General features: G+C 43.3%; 1 protein-coding gene across 1 annotated transcript in view; it reads right to left on the bottom strand.

Moving 5' to 3' along the window:
• LOC110526645 (protein unc-13 homolog C) overlaps positions 1–20,000 on the bottom strand; it is a 250,965-nt gene that overhangs the window by 121,878 nt on the left and 109,087 nt on the right.

Here is a 20,000-nt window from a genome sequence, read left to right as displayed (position 1 = left end):
GCAGCTGGCGGCCCCTGGCTGACTGGCGGCCCCTGGCTGACTGGCGGCACTGGCGGCCCCTGGCTGACTGGCGGCGCTGGCGCTGGGCTGACTGGCAGCACTGGCGGCCCCTGGCTGACTGGCGGCACTGGCGGCCCCTGGCTGACTGGCGGCACTGGCGGCCCCTGGCTGACGGGCGGCACTGGCGGCCCCTGGCTGACGGGCGGCACTGGCGGCCCCTGGCTGACGGGCGGCATTGGCGGCTCCTGGCAGACGGGCGGCACTGGCGGCGCTGGGCAGACGGGCGGCACTGGCGGCGCTGGGCAGACGGGCGGCACTGGCGGCGCTGGGCAGACGGGCGGCGCTGGCGGCGCTGGGCAGACGGGAAGCTCCGGCAACGCTGGGCTGAGTAGCTCTCCTAGCGCCGAACAGGCGGGAGACTCCGGCAGCGCTGGAGAGGAGGAAGGCTCTGGTAGCGCCGGAGAGGCGGGAGACTCCGGCAGCGCTGGAGAGGAGAGAGCCCCTGCAAGGATGGGCCGGAGAGACAGCCTGGTACGGGGAGCTGCCACCGGAGGGCTGGTGCGTGGAGGTAGTGACGGATAGACCGGACCGTGCAGGCGCACTGGAGCTCTTGAGCACCGAGCCTGCCCAACCTTACCTGGTTGAATGCTCACGGTCGCCCTGCCAGTGCGGTGTGGTGGAATAGCCCGCACTGGGCTATGCAGGCGAACCGGAGACACCGAGCGCAAGGCTGGTGCCATGTAAGCCGGCCCAAGGAGACGCACTGGGGACCAGCTGCGTAGAGCCGGCTTCATGGCATTAGGCTCGACGCTCAATCTAGCCCGGCCGACACGCGGAGCTGGAATATACCGCACCGGGCTAAGCACCCGCACTGGAGACACCGTGCGCACCACTGCATAACACGGTGCCTGTCCGGTCTCTCTAGCCCCCCGGTAAGCACAGGGAGTCTGCCCAGGTCTCCTACCTGGCGTAGCCATACTCCCTGTTAGCCCCCCCCCCCAAGAAATTTTTGGGGCTGCCTCTCGGGCTTCCTTCCGCGCCGCCGTGCCTGCTTCGCCAACTCCATTCTCTGATAACCTTCCGCGCACTGCTCCATCGAATCCCAGGCGGGCTCCGGCACTCTCCCTGGGTCGGCCGCCCACCTGTCGATCTCCTCCCAAGTAGTATACTCCATGCCATTGCTGTCCATAACGTCCTCCTTTCGCTGCTGCCTGTTAACACGCTGCTCGGTCCGAGTGTGGTGGGTGATTCTGTAACGGCGTTCTTCGTTTGTTGAAAGAGAGGACCGAAATGCAGCGTGGTGGTTACTCATGTTCTTTAATGAATGAATGACGATACATGAAATAACTAAATGAATACGAAAACAACAAACGGAACGTGAAACCTAATACAGCCTATCTGGTGAACACTACACAAAGACAGGAACAATCACCCACAAACACACAGTGAAACCCAGGCTACCTAAGTATGATTCTCAATCAGAGACAACTAATGACACCTGCCTCTGATTGAGAACCATACTAGGCCGAAAACATAGAACTGCCCCACAACATAGAAAAACAAACATAGACTGCCCACCCAACTCAACCATACTAAATAAATACAACACAAAGGAAATAGAGGTCAGAACGTGACAGTTTGTCCCATTTGGTAAATTCATTATTAGAGATTGGAACCCTATACTTCACTTCCATATAGAGCAATTGGTTCTATAACTGATTGAAACATTTTGAGACAGATTCTAATTGGAATTTCGATTTTGATGTTCCTTTTAATGGCTTCTTGCTTTGTCTCTCAGCTCATTCACAGCCATGTGAAGGCTACCTGTGTTGCTGATATTTAGTCCTAGATATGTGCAGTTTTTGGTGTGTTCTAATAGAACGGTGTCCAAATAGAATTTATATTTGTCATCCTTATTTCCAGACCTTTTTTGGAATGTCATTATATTTGTTGTTTTTTAGGTTAACGGTCAGAGCCCAGGTCTGACAGAACCCGTGAAGACGATCTAGGTGCTGCTGTAACCCCTCTTTAGTGGGAGACAGCAGCACCAGGTCATCTGCGTTCCTCAGACACTTGATTTCAGTGTTGTGTAGGGTGATACCAGGTGCTGCCGATTCTTCTAATGTTTTTGTCAATTCATTAATGTACAGTGCCTTGCGAAAGTATTCGGCCCCCTTGAACTTTGCGACCTTTTGCCACATTTCAGGCTTCAAATATAAATATATAAAACTGTATTTTTTTGTGAAGAATCAACAACAAGTGGGACACAATCATGAAGTGGAACGACATTTATTGGATATTTCAAACTTTTTTAACAAATCAAAAACTGAAGAATTGGGCGTGCAAAATTATTCAGCCCCTTTACTTTCAGTGCAGCAAACTCTCTCCAGAAGTTCAGTGAGGATCTCTGAATGATCCAATGTTGACCTAAATGACTAATGATGATAAATACAATCCACCTGTGTGTAATCAAGTCTCCGTATAAATGCACCTGCACTGTGATAGTCTCAGAGGTCCGTTAAAAGCGCAGAGAGCATCATGAAGAACAAGGAACACACCAGGCAGGTCCGAGATACTGTTGTGAAGATGTTTAAAGCCGGATTTGGATACAAAAAGATTTCCCAAGCTTTAAACATCCCAAGGAGCACTGTGCAAGCGATAATATTGAAATGGAAGGAGTATCAGTCCACTGCAAATCTACCAAGACCTGGCCGTCCCTCTAAACGTTCAGCTCATACAAGGAGAAGACTGATCAGAGATGCAGCCAAGAGGCCCATGATCACTCTGGATGAACTGCAGAGATCTACAGCTGAGGTGGGAGACTCTGTCCATAGGACAACAATCAGTCGTATATTGCACAAATCTGGCCTTTATGGAAGAGTGGCAAGAAGAAAGCCATTTCTTAAAGATATCCATAAAAAGTGTCGTTTAAAGTTTGCCACAAGCCACCTGGGAGTCACACCAAACATGTGGAAGAAGGTGCTCTGGTCAGATGAAACCAAAATTGAACTTTTTGGCAACAATGCAAAACGTTATGTTTGGCGTAAAAGCAACACAGCTCATCACCCTGAACACACCATACCCACTGTCAAACATGGTGGTGGCAGCATCATGGTTTGGGCCTGCTTTTCTTCAGCAGGGACAGGGAAGATGGTTAAAATTGTTGGGAAGATGGATGGAGCCAAATACAGGACCATTCTGGAAGAAAACCTGATGGAGTCTGCAAAAGACCTGAGACTGGGACGGAGATTTGTCTTCCAACAAGACAATGATCCAAAACATAAAGCAAAATCTACAATGGAATGGTTCAAAAATAAACATATCCAGGTGTTAGAATGGCCAAGTCAAAGTCCAGACCTGAATCCAATCGAGAATCTGTTGAAAGAACTGAAAACTGCTGTTCACAAAGCTGAGCTGTTTTGCAAGGAGGAATGGGAGAAAATGTCAGTCTCTCGATGTGCAAAACTGATAGAGACATACCCCAAGCGACTTACAGCTGTAATCGCAGCAAAAGGTGGCGCTACAAAGTATTAACTTAAGGGGGCTGAATAATTTTGCACGCCCAATTTTTCAGTTTTTGATTTGTTAAAAAAGTTTGAAATATCCAATAAATGTCGTTCCACTTCATGATTGTATCCCACTTGTTGTTGATTCTTCACAAAAAAATACAGTTTTATATCTTTATGTTTGAAGCCTGAAATGTGGCAAAAGGTCGCAAAGTTCAAGGGGGCCGAATACTTTCGCAAGGCACTGTAGATGTTAAATAGTGTTGGACTTATTGGGCAGCCCTGTTTCACTCCCCGTCCCTGAGAGAAGAAGTCTGTTTGCTTGTTGCCAATTTTAACCTCACATTTGTTTTTAGTGTATATTGATTTAATAAAATCATATGTTTTCCCTCCAATACCACTTTCTATTAGTTCATAAAAAAAGACCTTTGTGCCAAATTGAATCAAATGCTTTCTTGAAATCTACAAAACACGAGTAGATTTTTCCTTTGTTTTGGTTTACTTGTTTATCAACTAGAGTGTGGAGGGTGTAAATGTGGTCTGTTGTACGATCATTTTTTTGAAATCCAATCTGGCTTCTGCTCAGGACGTTGTGTTCATCAAGGATATTATGTAGTCTGCTATTTATAATACTGCAGAGAATTCTCCCCAATTTGCTGTTAACGCAAATTCCTCTGTAATTATTTGGGTCAAATTTGTCTCCATTTTTATAGATTGGTGTGATCAATCCCTGGTTCCAAATATCGGGGAAAATACCTGCAGTGAGGATAATGTTGAAGAGTTTGAGTATAACCCATTTTAATTTGTGGTCTGTATATTTGCTCATTTCATTTAAAATACCATCAGCACCACAGGCCTTTTTGGGTTGGAGAGTGCATAGTTTTTCCAATAATTCTTCTTCTGTAATTGGGGTATCCACAGGATTCTGGTAGTCTTTGACTGCTGATTCAAGGATTTGTCATTTTTCTTGTATATCTTTTTGTTCTGGACTCTTTGTTATATTGCTGTAGAGGTTTGGAAAGTGATTTCTCCACATATCTCCATTTTGGATAGCCAATTCCTCATGATGAGGTTTGTTTAATTTATTCCAATTCTCTCAGAAGTGGTTTGATTCTATGGATTCCTCAATTCCATCCAGCTGATTTCTAATGTGCTGTTCCTTTTTTGTTGTTAGGGTGTGTTTGTATTGCTTCAGTGTTTCCCCATATTGAAGGCGTATATTTTTGTTGTCTGGTTCTCTGTGTTTTTGATTAGATATACAGTGGGGCAAAAAAGTATTTAGTCAGCCACCAATTGTGCAAGTTCTCCCACTTAAAAATATGAGAGGGGCCTGTAATTTTCATCATAGGTACACTTCAACTATGACAGACAAAATGAGAAGAAAAAAATCCAGAAAATCACATTGTAGGATTTTTAATGAATTTATTTGCAAATTATGGTGGAAAATAAGTATGGACTCCGTTTTTGTTTTTCACTTTGCCATAGTTGTTTCTGGGGGGGGGGGTATGTGGGGAGGGAAAGGTTGTTGCTTCCTGGTAGGTGTTTATCCCCATGATTGTTAATAGTGTCTTGTTCTTCTGCTGTTCTAGCATTCAGGTCTCCACAGACCAGTACGTTGCCTTGGGCCTGAAAGTGACTAATTTCCCCCTCTAGAATGGAGAAACTCTCTTTATTGAAGTAGGGTGACTCTGAGGGGGGAATGTATGTGGCACAGAGGAAGATGTTTTCATCTGTCAAGACAGCCTCCTTGTTGATTTTTAACCATGTAAAGAATTCTCCTGTTTTGATCAATTCGATTGAATTAATTAGTTCAGATTTATACCATATTAGCATTCCCCCTGAGTCTTTGCCCTGTTTGATTCCTTTTAATTTAGTGGATGGTATGATTATCTTCCTATAACCTAGTGGACAGCCAGTGGAAACATCACCTCTGCACCATGTTTCCTGTTTTCTTTTCTTTCTTTACCTTCAAAATGAGACAAACACTCACAATCCAACAATAACTATTAAAATAGGATTTTTCAATTAAAGTAAACTCGTACTATGCAAATGTGATTTGTTTATCATTTAAGATAGAATTTGTGTCATGCCACTTGCCTCTATCTCGCTCTCTCTCTCTCTCTCTCTCTCTCTCTCTCTCTGTCTCTCTCTCTCTCTCCCTCAATCTCTCCCTCTCTCTCTCTCTCTCTCTCTCTCTACCTCTCTACCTCTCTCTCTCTACCTCTCTCTCTCTACCTCTCTCTCTCTACCTCTTTCTCACACACTTACTCTCTCTACCTCTCTCTCTCTCCACCCCTCTCTCTCTCTCTACCTCTGTACCCCTCTCTCTCTCTCTCTCTCCCTCTCTACCTCTCTCTCTCTCCACCCCTCTCTCTCTCTCTACCTCTGTACCCCTCTCTCTCCACCCCTCTCTCTCTCTCTACCTCTGTACCCCTCTCTCTCTCTCTCTCTACCTCTCTACCTCTCTCTCTCTACCTCTTTCTCACACACTTACTCTCTCTACCTCTCTCTCTCTCCACCCCTCTCTCTCTCTCTACCTCTGTACCCCTCTCTCTCTCTCTCTCTACCTCTCTCTCTCTCTCTCTCTCACACACACACACTCACTCTCTCTCTCTCTCTCTCTCTCTCTCTCTCTACATCCCTCTCGCTTTCTCTATACCTCTCTCTCTCTCACACACACTCACTCTCTCTCTCGCTATCTCTCTCTCTCTCTCTACCTCTCTCTACCTCTTTCTCTACCTCTGAATGCTCAGCTATGAAAAGCTAATGGACATTTTCTCCTGAGGTGTTGACCTGTTGCACCCTCGATAACCACTGTGAATCTGATTTGATTCAGAGCCTGGTTCCTCTCTAGGTTTCTTCCTAGGTTCCTGCCTTTCTAGACAGTTTTTCCTAGCCACCGTGCCTCTACATCCGCATTGCTTGCTCCCTGAGATTTTAGGCTGAGTTTCTGTAAAATAACTTTGTGACAACTGCTGTTGTAAAAAGGGCTTTATAAATCCATTTGAAAGATTGATTGAGGCATGTGTGTGATTGTGTGCCTGAGTGCATGTGTGTGTGTGTTTGGCTGCAGAGAAACACCTTTTCTAGAGCAGCCCTGCCCTTCTTCCACTGATGCCGTCTTCTAAAACACTGATTGAACTGAACTGTCTGTTTCTGCTTAATCACTTGTTATTCGGAGCACCATCTGTTCAACACAGATAGAGATAGAACAGAACCGCATGGAAAGAGCAGTAGGAGAGTTTTAGCAGTCTTTAGACTGGTGCTGGTTTACAGATCTGATTGTCTGTAGACCAGTGCTGGTATATGATCTAATTAAACAATAAGGCCCGGGGGTGTGTGGCCCGGGGGGGTGTGATATATTGGCCATATACCACAAACCCAGAGGTGTCTTATTGCTTTATAAACGGGTTACCAATGTAATTACAGCAGTAAAAACTAAGCTCATCACTAACCTAAGGACCCTGGAACTTAACATCTCCCTCTGCAACTGGATGCTTTGTCATACCCATGGTATATGGTCTGATATTTATTTCAAAAATTATTTTACCTTTATTTAACTAGGCAAGTAAGTTAAGAACATTTATTTTCAATGACGGCCTAGGAACAGCTTTCAGGAAATCAGCATTCAGGACTTGAACGACCTGTTTACAATAGTCTGTAGACCAGTGCAGGTATAAGATCTAATAGTCTGTAGACTAGTGCTGGTATATCATCTAATCTGCAGACCAGTACTGGTATATGATCTGATATTTGTCTGTAGACCAGTCCTGGTACAATATATGAGTTGATAGTTCTCTGTAGACCAGTCCTGGTACAGATGATGAGTTGATAGTTGTCTGTAGACCAGTCCTGGTACAGTATATTAGTTGATAGTTGTCTGTAGACCAGTCCTGGTACAGTATATGAGTTGATAGTTGTCTGTAGACCAGTCCTGGTACAGTATATGAGTTGATAGTTGTCTGTAGACCAGGCCTGGTACAGTATATGAGTTGATAGGTATCTGTAGACCAGTCCTGGTACAGTATATGAGTTGACAGTTGTCTGTAGACCAGTCCTGGTACAGTATATGAGTTGATAGTTCTCTGTAGACCAGTCCTGGTACAGTATATGAGTTGATAGTTGTCTGTAGACCAGGTCTTGTACAGTATATGAGTTGATAGTTGTCTGTAGACCAGTCCTGGTACAGTATATGAGTTGATAGTTGTCTGCAGACCAGTCCTGGTACAGTATATGGTCTGATAGTTATCTGTAGACCAGTCCTGGTACAGTATATGAGTTGATAGTTGTCTGTAGACCAGTCCTGGTACAGTATATGAGTTGATAGTTGTCTGTAGACCAGTCCTGGTACAGTATATGAGTTGATAGTTCTCTGTAGACCAGTCCTGGTACAGTATATGAGTTAATAGTTGTCTGTAGACCAGTCCTGGTACAGTATATGAGTTGATAGTTGTCTGTAGACCAGTCCTGGTACAGTATATGAGTTGATAGTTGTCTGTAGACCAGTCCTGATACAGTATATGAGTTGATAGTTGTCTGTAGACCAGTCCTGATACAGTATATGAGTTGATAGTTGTCTGTAGACCAGTCCTGGTACAGTATATGAGTTGATAGTTGTCTGTAGACCAGTCCTGATACAGTATATGAGTTGATAGTTGTCTGTAGACCAGTCCTGGTACAGTATATGAGTTGTCCTGGTATAGTGATGGACTAGTGATAGTTCTCGTACAGGAAGGAGTACAGCAGAGTTGTAGCTCCCTGTAACAGTACTGCTGTATTATTGGAGCTGATTAATGTTTCTCTGTCGATGGGAGATATGGTTAGAATCAGACTCAACTGTCTGGACATTCTGTTCACACCAACACATTTCCTCTCTTATCTTAATGACTTTACAGATAGATAACCCACTGCTCACAGTGTGTGTTTGTATTGCACGCGCAAGCACAAACACACCCGTGCGTACATCTCTGGGCAACATGAAAAGTAGTTTTGATTAATAGGATAGGGTGTGTTAAAATGAAGCCTGTCCCTGGCAGTTCTGAAATAATATGGCTTCAATTATTCAACAACCTGCAGTCTAGCGTGTGGCGTGTGTGGTTGCTTGCTTTTATGTATTCTAGACGTAGCTCATTCTAATATTTATACTATTGTATTTTAGCTACACTGTTTATACACACCGCATATTTATATACTGTGTGTGTGTAATGACTAGGAGGAGAGCTCCATTAAAACCAGTTAAGCGTAAACTCCCTGATTTTGGGGACTTTCGTTATTAGTTCATTGTTTTATCAAGGTAGTGTGCTAATAAATTAGCCTCAGTTATGCCAATTTGGGACAGTTTTGGCTGATAGCCATGTTTCCCAGCTTAAATTGAGTTTGCCTCACTAGATTCTGGGGTTTCGGATTAGACTCGGGGCTCACTACAGACCCTGGTTTGATCCTGGGCTGTATCACAACTGATCGGGAGTCCCATAGGGCGGTGCACAATTGTCCCAGCGTCATCCGGGTTAGGGGAGGGTTTGGCTGGGGTAGGCTGTCATTGTTAAGTAAGAGTTTGTTCTTAACTGACTTGCCTGGTTAAATGGGAAGTCCTGCTTACACTTTTATTCACTGCTCGGACTGACAGTCTATTTCTGCCGGAAGAACACGTCATATGTCGCATAGGAAAGCTAAGAACCTTAAGATGGTGCCGAAGAGGATGGCTGATGTTTTTCATGCCTGTAACCAATTGTGCCATTTGTTCATTTTTTTGTGTTGTTTTTAACTTATTTTTTAACTTATTTTGTACATAATGTTGCTGCTACCATCTCTAATGACCAAAAATAACTTATGGACATCAGAACTGGGATTACTCACCACGAACTGGAAGAAGCTTTTCCTTTAACGAGTCTTTTAACAAGTCAGACGAGAAAGAAATACTGATTCTCCCGGGAACAGACCCAGATCCCCGTCATTTGCTGAAGAAAAGACGGAGGAAAAGAGGATGCAGATCGGGCTGCATTTTGAGAACCTGTAGGCGAGCGAGTAAACTCCCACTGCCATCAATTCTACTTGCAATCATTGGATAATAAAATTGATGATCTACGATTGCGATTATTCTACCAAAGGCATATTAAAAACTGTAATATCTTATATTTCCCCCGAGTCGTGCCTGAACGATGACACGGATAATATAGAGCTGGAGGAATGTTCAATGGACCGGCAGAACAGAGAAGCTACGTCTGGTAAGATGAGGGGTAGAGGTGTGTGTATTTTTGTCATTAACAGCTGGTGCGCAGCTGGTGCGCAATGTCTAATATTAAAGAAGTGTCGAGGTATTGGTCACCTGAGGTAGAGTACCTAATGATAAGCTGTAGACCACACTATCTACCAAGAGAGCTCTCATCTATATTATTCATAGCCGTCTATTTACCACCCCAGACCGATGCTGGCACTAAGACAGCACTCAACCAACTCTATAAACAAACAAGAAAATGTTCACCCAGAAGTGGCGCTCCTAGTGGCCGGGGACTTTAATGCAGACAAACTTAAATCAGTTTTACCATCCTGTCACATGTGCAACCAGAGGAAAAAAAACTCTAGACCACCTTTACTCCACACACAGAGAAGCATACAAAGCTCTCCCCTGCCCTCCATAATTCTATCCCCCTGATTCCTTCTTACAAGCAAAAACTAATACAGGAAGTACCAGTGACTCTCTCAAAATGGAAGTGGTTAGAGGACACGGACGCTACGCTACAGGACTGTTTTGCTAAGCACAGACTGGAGTATTTTCTGGGATTCCTCCAATGGCATTGAGGTGTATACCACCTCAGTCATTAGCTTCATCAATAAGTGCATTGACGACGTCGTCCCCACAGTGACCGTACGTACGTATCCCAACCAGAAGGAACACCTATTTGAGAATACTGTTCATTGACTACAGCTCTGCGTTCAGCACCATATTGCCCACGAAGCTCATCACTAACCTAAGGACCCTGGAACTAAACATCTCCTTCTGCAACTGGATCCTGGACTTCCTGACAGGCCGCCCCCGGGTGGCGAGGGTAGGCAACAACACGTCTGCCATGCTGATCCTCAACACTGGGGCCCCTCAGGGGTGTGTACTGAGTCTCCTCCTGTACTCCCGTTCACCCACGACTGCGTGGCCAAACACAACTCCAACATCATCATTAAGTTTGCTGACTTCACAACAGTGTTAGGCATGATCACCGACAACGATGAGACAGCCTATAGGGAGGAGGTCAGAGAACTGGCAGTGTGGTGCCAGGACAACAACCTATCCTTCAATGTGAGGAAGACAAAGGATCTGATCGTGGACTGTAATAGAGCGGGTCGAGAGTTTCAAGTTCCTTGGTATTCACATCACCAACGATCTATCATGGTCCAAACACACTAAGACAGTCGTGAAGAGGGCAGGAGAAAACCTTTTCCACCTCAGGAAACTGAAAAGATTTGGCATGGGTCCCCAGATCCTCAAAAAGTTCTACAGCTGCACCATCGAGAGCATCCTGACCGGTTGCATCACCTCCTGGTATGGCAACTGCTCGGCATCTGACCGTAAGGCGCTACAGAGGGTAGTGGGTACGGACCAGTACATCACTGGGGTCAAGCTTCCTGCAATCTAGAACCTATATAATAGGCAGTGTCAGAGAAAAGCCCATAAAATTGTCAGAGACTCCAGTTACCCAAGTATTAGACCGTTTATGACCAAAAGGCTCCTTAACAGCTTTTACCTCCAAGCCATAAGGCTGCTGTACAACTAATCAAATGGCCATTCGCTGTTTATTATCTATGCAATGTCACTTCACCCCCACCTAGAATTACAACTTACCTCTAACATACCTCTAACTTACCCCTGCACACTGAATCGGTACCGGTACCCCCTTTATATAGCCTCGTTATTGTTATGTTATTGTGTTACTTTTAAAATGTTTTACTTTAGTTTATTTGGTGAATATTTTCTTAACTCTTCTTGAACTGCACTGTTGGTTAAGGACTTGTAAGTAAGCATTTCCCGGTAAGGTCTACACTTGTTGTATTCGGCGCATGTGACAAATAAAGTTTGATTTGATTTGATTCTTCTGCCTCGATAGCAACTAGTTCATTCTACGACAAACAATAATGTTTTTATATTGAATTCAACAAAAAAAACTTGAACATTATTTGTAAGATGTGAAATAAAAGCACTTTCTGTTCATCACAGACAGACATTTTGTGTAGGAGATGGAAGCTGAGATCTTAACGAGTTGGTAGAGTCGCTAGTCAACTCTGAGTTTCAGGAGGGGAGGGAGAGATGAAGGAAATTCAAACAATATTTTAGGCACTATTCATACATTTGTAATTACAGTTTTTTTCGATTGCTAAACGACAGTGGACACAACTGGAGTCACATGTGCAAAACTAACTACAGTCTGCACAGCAGCAGTTCATGTGGACCAAACTCTAGTTCGTTTTTCATTGCTTGAACACAGTTTTCAAAACTCTACACACTTATCCCATGACTTTAACCACAACCTGCACAACACTGTGGATTTACAGCACTTTGTTCAAATGCTAACACACTGCTGTCAAAACTGTGAACCACACATTCAAAACGGAATAGATTTCAGCCTTGTGCCTTTCAAACACTGCTGATTGCAATTTCAGCTGAAAGGCTAAGCAGGTGTCTTGTTTTAGACTTGTTAGTGAACACACACACATATTACAGTATATATAGGTAGAGCTCAGAAAGACTCATTTTGGAAATGGAACAAGGAAGATGGGTTCGTGGAGGGAGAAGGGTGGCAGGGAGAGGGCGGATGCGTGGAGGAAGACGAAGAAGACAAAGAGCTGTTATTTCAGATGAAATAAGGGCTACACTTATAGACCATGTCGTGAACCATGGTCTCTCATTGAGAGAGGCAGGGTTGAGGGTGCAACCCAATCTGCAAAGATCCACAGTGGCATCTGTAATGCGAATTTTCCATCATGCAAACAGGTGAGAGTTACATCCTTACAGTAAATGAAAACATTACAGGAATCTATTTTGTATTGCAATTATATAATATTTACACAGATATATATTACAGTAAGTTTGACTGTAAAATATATTTTTACAACAGGACCCAAAGGCTGCCCCCAACAGGTGGAAGAGGAAAAATATTTTCAGATGCGCAGGAAAATGCTATTGTTGACATGGTTGTTGTCAACAATGCAATAAAACTGCGGGAGATTCAAGATAGAGTGCTGGCTGATAATGATATATTTGAAAATGTTAATTCTGTCAGCACAACAACTATTGCTCGAGTCCTAAAGAAACACCAAGTTACAATGAAACAGTTATACACTGTACCATTTGAGAGAAACAGTGAACGGGTAAAAGAGCAAAGATACCAATATGTCCAGGTAAGACGTCTGAGGTTACGTACACAGCTATACAAAATATTTACTGTAAAAAAAAACACTAGCATTTCTACAGTAAAACTGTGCACTTACTGTTTTTCAGAGAGTAATGGAGGTGGAAGCACTGGAAAGACCACATTCATTTGTATTTATCGATGAAGCTGGATTTAACCTTGCCAAAACACGGCGCAGAGGAAGGAATGTTATAGGTCAAAGGGCCATTGTGGAGGTTCCAGGCCAAAGGGGGGGAAATATCACCATGTGTGCTGCAATGGCCAATGATGGTTTGCTTCTCAACACACCACTCATTGGCCCATACAACACAGAAAGGCTTATAGCTTTCCTAGAACAGCTCTATGCTCAGCTAGTGCCAGCAGAACAGGGGGAGCCAGTAAGAAACCCCCAAGTTTTTGTCATAGTTTGCGATAACGTTGCTTTTCACCACTCTGCAGCTGTCACAGATTGGTTTGCAGCACATCACAGATTTATGGTTTTGTACCTGCCTGCATATTCACCCTTCCTCAACCCAATAGAGGAGTTTTTCTCTGCCTGGAGGTGGAAAGTGTTTGGTCACCACCCACATGACCAAATGTCTCTTTTGGAAGCCATGCGTGCCGGATGTGAGGACACGAGTCCAGAGGACTACCAGGGATGGATAAGGCACTCCAGAAGGTTCTTCCCCAGGTGCATGGCAAGAGAAAACATTAGATGTGATGTTGAAGAAAACCTGTGGTCTGATGCTAGAGAGAGGCAGGATTAGCACCTCAATTATTTGTTCGAATTACAGTATGTACTTTTAGTTTCTACCTTTTTTTTCTCATTACTGTAATTCCGTAAATTACTACAGACTATTGAAGCAAACTGCTAATTTTCATTTACCTTAAAGAATTGTTATGTTCTAAAAAAAAATATAAATCATGTGAAAGAATGTCACTCTTTTCTTTGAAGAAAATATTACTTTGTATGAAGTCACTGAAATTGTTCAAACTGTAAAGATGAAAAGTTTGTATTTTCTGTATTGGTGTTTGATGCTAGTGTTTTTACTCTCAGTGTGTTCTGAGTGACAGTGTGTGTTATCTCAGTGAGGGTTGTGCATAGTGTTTGGCTGCACTGAGCGTGTTTTGAGCCATGTGTTAAGAGTTGTGTTGCTTGGAATGAGTTTTGCAGGTGATGTGAACTGTTTAGCTCAGGTGACTGTTGGTAGTGCAGACTGTAGTTAGAGTTTTGCACATGTGACTCCAGTTGTGCCCACTGTCGTTTAGCAGTCGAAAAAAACTGTAATAGGAACATAATCATATTTGTATCATATTTTGTACCATGTATTTGAGCTCTCAGCATGAATTATTCTTTACCAGAAAGGTAAGATTTAAAAAAAATCTTTCTTGCACTTTAATAGTTATTTTTATGGCCCCCTCATGAAAAATAATGAAATCCGGGCATAGCCAGACAGCCATCCGAGAGACCAGCAATTGTCATTGAACCGGTCAATGGACATACAAAGCCAGGTCTATCTACAACACAAGAGCTTTAGAGCATGTTCATATGTATCATCAACTTTAAAGGCGTTTCAAGGTGGGATTTTACTGACAATACTAATAAGATGAGGCAGTCACCTATCATGCTAATTACAGGATGTCATTGGGTAACAACACATCTACAGTAGATTCTCAGAAAGCACTCATTTTGGTTGAGTCCCTGACAGACTGGAAAAAGCTATGGTATTCGTTGACATTAACTGAATATAGGGATGAAAGGATGTGTCAAACTCAACTACTTGATGGCTAGTTGACATTGCTCCCCTGGACAGTTGATCAATAAACTGACTTAACTTAAAGGAGAGAAGGAATGAAAGCTAACAAGAAATGCAGCCTTCCAATATTTGAATTTCACTCCCCTGGTCTGAAGCTGACTGCTTACCAAGGGGTCTTTGTGTGTCGTCCCTGCTGTAGTGTGTGTGTGTGTGTGTGTGTGTGTGTGTGTGTGTGTGTGTGTGTGTGTGTGTGTGTGTGTGTGTGTGTGTGTGTGTGTGTGTGTGTGTGTGTGTGTGTGTGTGTGTGTGTGTGTGTGTGTGTGTGTGTGTGTGTGTGTGTGTGTGTGTGTGTGTGTGTGTGTGTGTGTGTGTGTGTGTGGGTGTGTGTGCAGAGGGGCTGCAGTAGTCTGTCTTACTGTAGAGATATGAATAATGAAACACAACTCTATGGAAAATGAATGCGTGTGGTCCTGAAAGTGCATGGGTGTTTGTGTACTATATACCGTTGTGTGAAGGGCATTGATGAAGGTTGTGTATTACCAATGCATCTCACTGCTCATCTATATTCATAATGTCAAACAACACATTGTTAGAGGTGGTAAAATAGCAGGTATATTGTACATTCATCATAAAGTTGAGGGTTAACCTACCGCCCTCTGAGAATATCTGCCTTTTGCCGTACAGGCTTTCCTTGGTCTGTGGGACAAACCAACCAGAGGCCAACATGTATACTCAATGCTGTAATCCATTCATTTAAGTTCACTTTTAAATGAACAGGTCTCTCTGGTAGAATAGATTTCAACTCAATGAGGATCACCTCATTGGGTCCCTTGTAGCTCAATTAGTAGAGCATGGTGCTTGCCAGGGTTGTAGGTTCAACTCCCATGGTGGGCAAATATAAGAATGTGTGCACTCACTACTGTAAGTCACTCTGGATAAGAGTGTCTGCTAAATGACTAATAAGAAAACCTGTGTAAATAAAGGTTATATATGTGTGTTAAAGCTGAGGTCTGCCCTTACTGAGATCTGCCTTTCATCATACTGCCTTCTTTGGGTTGGGTTGGGGTCAAACACCAGTAGAGGTCAACATAATCTAAACTTCTCTTAAAAGATCTGCCTTTGATCATACTGCCTTCTTTGGGATGGAGGATTAACCACCAGCAGAGGTCAACATGTATGCGTAGTGAATATAAACATGGTTTATTGTATACAGTGGGGCAAAAAAGTATTTAGTCAGCCACCAATTGTGCAAGTTCTCCCACTTAAAAAGATGAGAGGCCTGTAATTTTCATCATAGGTACACTTCAACTATGACAGACAAAATTAGAAAAAAAAATCCAGAAAATCACATTGTAGGATTTTTAATGAATTTATTTGCAAATGAAGGAGTGGCTTCGTAAGAAGCATTTCAAGGTCCTGGAGTGGCCTAGCCAGTCTCCAGATCTCAACCCCATAGAAAATCTTTGGAGGGAGTTGAAAGTCCGTGTTGCCCAGCAACAGCCCCAGAACATCACTGCTCTAGAGGAGATCTGCATGGAGGAATGGGTCAAAATACCAGCAACAGTGTGTGAAAACCTTGTGAAGACTTACAGAAAACATTTGACCTCTGTCATTGCCAACAAAGGGTATATAACAAAGTATTGAGATAAACTTTTGTTATTGACCAAATACTCATTAAAATCCTACAATGTGATTTTCTGGATTGTTTTTCTCATTTTGTCTGTCATAGTTGAAGTGTACCTATGATGAAAATTACAGGCCTCTCTCATCTTTTTAAGTGGGAGAACTTGCACAATAGGTGGCTGACTAAATACTTTTTTGCCCCACTGTATATCTATTTTATGATTATTGTGTCTAGCACCAGCAGTACATCCTTGAAGAAAAGCTGAATAAACCAACTAAGTGATATTGGCAAGAGCAGTGTGTGGGTCTTTCTTTTCTTCAAGGACTTCATTGAATTATTCCCAAGCACCTACAACAAGCCGACTCAAAGTGCTTTTCCTATTTTCAATCAGGAAGCATTGGGTTTCGTGACTGGCTCCGTAACCCCTCTCTTCAATGGAAAGATAGTGTAAAAATACTGAAAAGATACATACTGTCATTCTTTGGGCTGTGGGACTAGCACAGACCAAAATGTATTTTCCTAACAAGTGTTATTTAATATATCACTTAAATTGAAGCATATCTATTAAAGTGGACCAGTACAGGGGTAAGGGGTAAGAACCAGTACACCCTTGACAAAGCACTGAGTCGAAACAGTTTCTATTCGTGATACCTGGCTCTGTAAACTCAATCAATTTATTAACTATTTAGCTTGAAATCAATGTTTCTCTTCTCTGTGTGCTCTCTCTCCTTTGTGAAGGATTATGGGTCTACATACATTGTTTGAGATTGAAGCCTCTCTCAAACATCTGATCCCTCTACTTTGACTAATTTGATATTTGGGGACATAGGGTAACTAAATCACCAGCACTATAGTAGCATGCTAATCATACACTCTATATTCACAAGAATCCCTTCCTCTAGGGCGAATCTCAAATCAAATCCTCCCCCCCTGTAGTGCATAACTTTGACCAGAGCCGTATAGGGCTGCCTGCCACACTATGGTGCACTGCACAGGGCATATGAGCGTGTGATTTTGTTTCACCAGTGTGTAACCAACGGGGAATATCAGTACTGATTCCAGGAGAACTAGCAGTACTGTACCAACCATGATCAAACTGGGATGACCGTTTTACCAGCAACAAACCAGTTCAAATGGCACCCCATATACTCATATAGTGCAATACTAAAAGAGGTACTAGTACTAAAAGTAGAGCACTATATAAGGAATAACTCTCTCAGACGCTGTATCACTCATCTGGATGGCAATCACAGGCCAAAAGTTTGTTTACACATCTGGACAAACAGACAGAGAATCAACACAGTAGGAAACAGTTCAAACACCTAAAGGAGACAATAACAGACATGGGGACTGACATTCCTAATATCCAATAAGCAAAAACAACCAATTTGTTGACTGGCTCACCGGAGAAAGATGGGATTATTTGTTTCAGATTTGACCCTTTTTTTTCGATCTTGTCTCATTGTTGCAACTCCCCAATGGACTGTGTGTGTGTGTGTGGTATGACTATACATGAGACTCATGGTGTGTTGTAACAGACAGGCAGACACAGAAACACATCCGTGCTAATGTGGTGTCCTCACAGTGCTGAACATACACTTCAGTTCAACAGTAAATAAACCCTAATAATACACACTACACAGCCTGGCCTGTACTGCTATCATTTGGCCATAATGTGTGTGTGTATATATATGTATGTGTGTGTGTGTGAGTGAGTGAGTGTGTGTGTGTGAGAGAGCGAGAGATAGAGAGAAGAATAAATGCAGAAATGAATGCAGATCATTTTAGAGAGCTGTGTGTGTGTGTGTGTGTGTGTGTGTGTGTGTGTGTGTGTGTGTGTGTGTGTGTGTGTGTGTGTGTGTGTGTGTGTGCGCTTGTGCATGCATCCATGAGTGTGTGTGTGATTGATAGTCTGTGGGCCACATGGTGGACTAGGGCCATTCATATGTCTGACCCCTCCACCTATCAGCAGTGAAAGACACAGGAATATACATTTGCCTACAGTGTATCTACAGAGACATGCAGTACTGGGCATCTCACCTCCTTCCTCCACAGTGACTGAATTCCAATGGAGAGAATTTGGACCTAAAATACTCTCTCTTTCTTGACCTGCTCTGCTTCCTTCCTTCACTGCTCTCTTTTTAAATACCTCCATCTCTGCCAGGCTTTACGGGAATGTTTAAGCTCTCCCTCCTTCCTCTCCCCGATCCCTCCATGCCTTCTCTCCCTCCCTTCCCCACTCCCTCCTTCCCTTTGTCTCTTTCTCCCACCTCCACTCCCTCCCTCCCATGCAGAGTGCTTTGTAGCGTTACATAATCAGCCTCTGGTTGGACGGTGGTATTTCCAGTGAGAGAATGAGGGCAGCCAAGACAACACAATGGACGTCTTTTATGGGAAATATCCACAGTGGCACAAAGGCAGGCTGTAATATTATGATATAGTCATCCACCACCCTGAGGTTAGCTCCAGGAGAGAACATGTGTGTGTGTTGATTTTGTGGTGACTAGTGTGTTGATGAAGAGTGTGTCCTGTCTGCAAGTGTGTGTGTATATGTGTGTGTGTGTGTGTGCGTGTGTGTGTGTGTGTTGATAGAGTGTGTGTGTGCCTGTGTGTGTGTGTGTTGATGGAGTAGGTGTCTGGTCTATAAGTGTGTGTGTGTTGATGGAGTGTGTGACTCGTTTGTGAGTGCGTTAGACTGAGTTGTAATTAGTGGCTGTATCTATCTCTCTGCTGGGTAATTGCTAAAAACCCCTCAGGTTGTTTCTACAAAGGAAGATTATTATTCAACTTCTACAGTTATAAACTCCTTGTGATAGACCAGCAGGACATTACCTCACTGTTGCAGAACTTGCCTTTTACAGAACAGATACATGACTGTTACAGACCTGAAGGACATTATCTCTCTGTTAGACAGAACACACTAACTCCTGTAGTGCACCTTAGGGCTGACAGAGGGCCGATATAGGAATGATATAAAATGAATATAGGACTGAGTGTACAAAACATTAGGAATACCTGTTCCTTCGATGACATAGACTGACCAGGTGAATCCAGGTGAAAGCTATGATCCCTTATTGATGTCACTTGTTAAATCCACTCTGATCAGTGTAGATGAACGGTAGGAGACAGGTTAAAGAAGGATTTTTAAGCCTTTAGACAATTGAGACATGGATTGTGTCTGTGTGCCATTCAGAGGGTGAATGGGCAAGACAAAAGATTTAAGTGCCTTGAACCAGGCTGCATCACATCCGGGCGTGATTGTGTGTCCCATAGGGCAGCACACAATTGGCCCAGCGTCGTCCGGGTTTGGCCGGAGTAGGCCATCATTGTAAATAAAATAAATAAAAATAAATTGAATGGTAGTAGGTGCCAGGCGCACAGGTTTGTGTCAAGAACTGCAATGCTGCTGGGTTTTTCATGCTCAACAGTTTCCCGTGTGTATCAAGAATGGTCCACCACCCATCCAGCCGACTTGACACAACTGTGGGAAGCATTGGATTCAACATAGGCCAGCACCACTGTGGAACGCTTTCGACACCTTGTAGAGTCCACGAATTGAGGCTGTTCTGAGGGCTTTGTACACTCAGCATATATAGGACTGATATAAGATTTTACATAGCACTGATATAGGATTTAACATAGTACTGATATATGATTAAACATAGGAGTGATATAGGATTTAATATAGGACTGATATAGGATTTAATATAGGGGTGATAAAGGGTTTAATATAGGG

This window comes from Oncorhynchus mykiss, chromosome 6, assembly GCF_057628025.1.
Source record: "Oncorhynchus mykiss isolate SJ-2025 chromosome 6, ASM5762802v1, whole genome shotgun sequence".
Lineage (NCBI taxonomy): Eukaryota > Metazoa > Chordata > Actinopteri > Salmoniformes > Salmonidae > Oncorhynchus > Oncorhynchus mykiss.
Note: the sequence above shows the minus strand (reverse complement) of the source record. Positions and strands in the feature narration are given on the sequence as shown.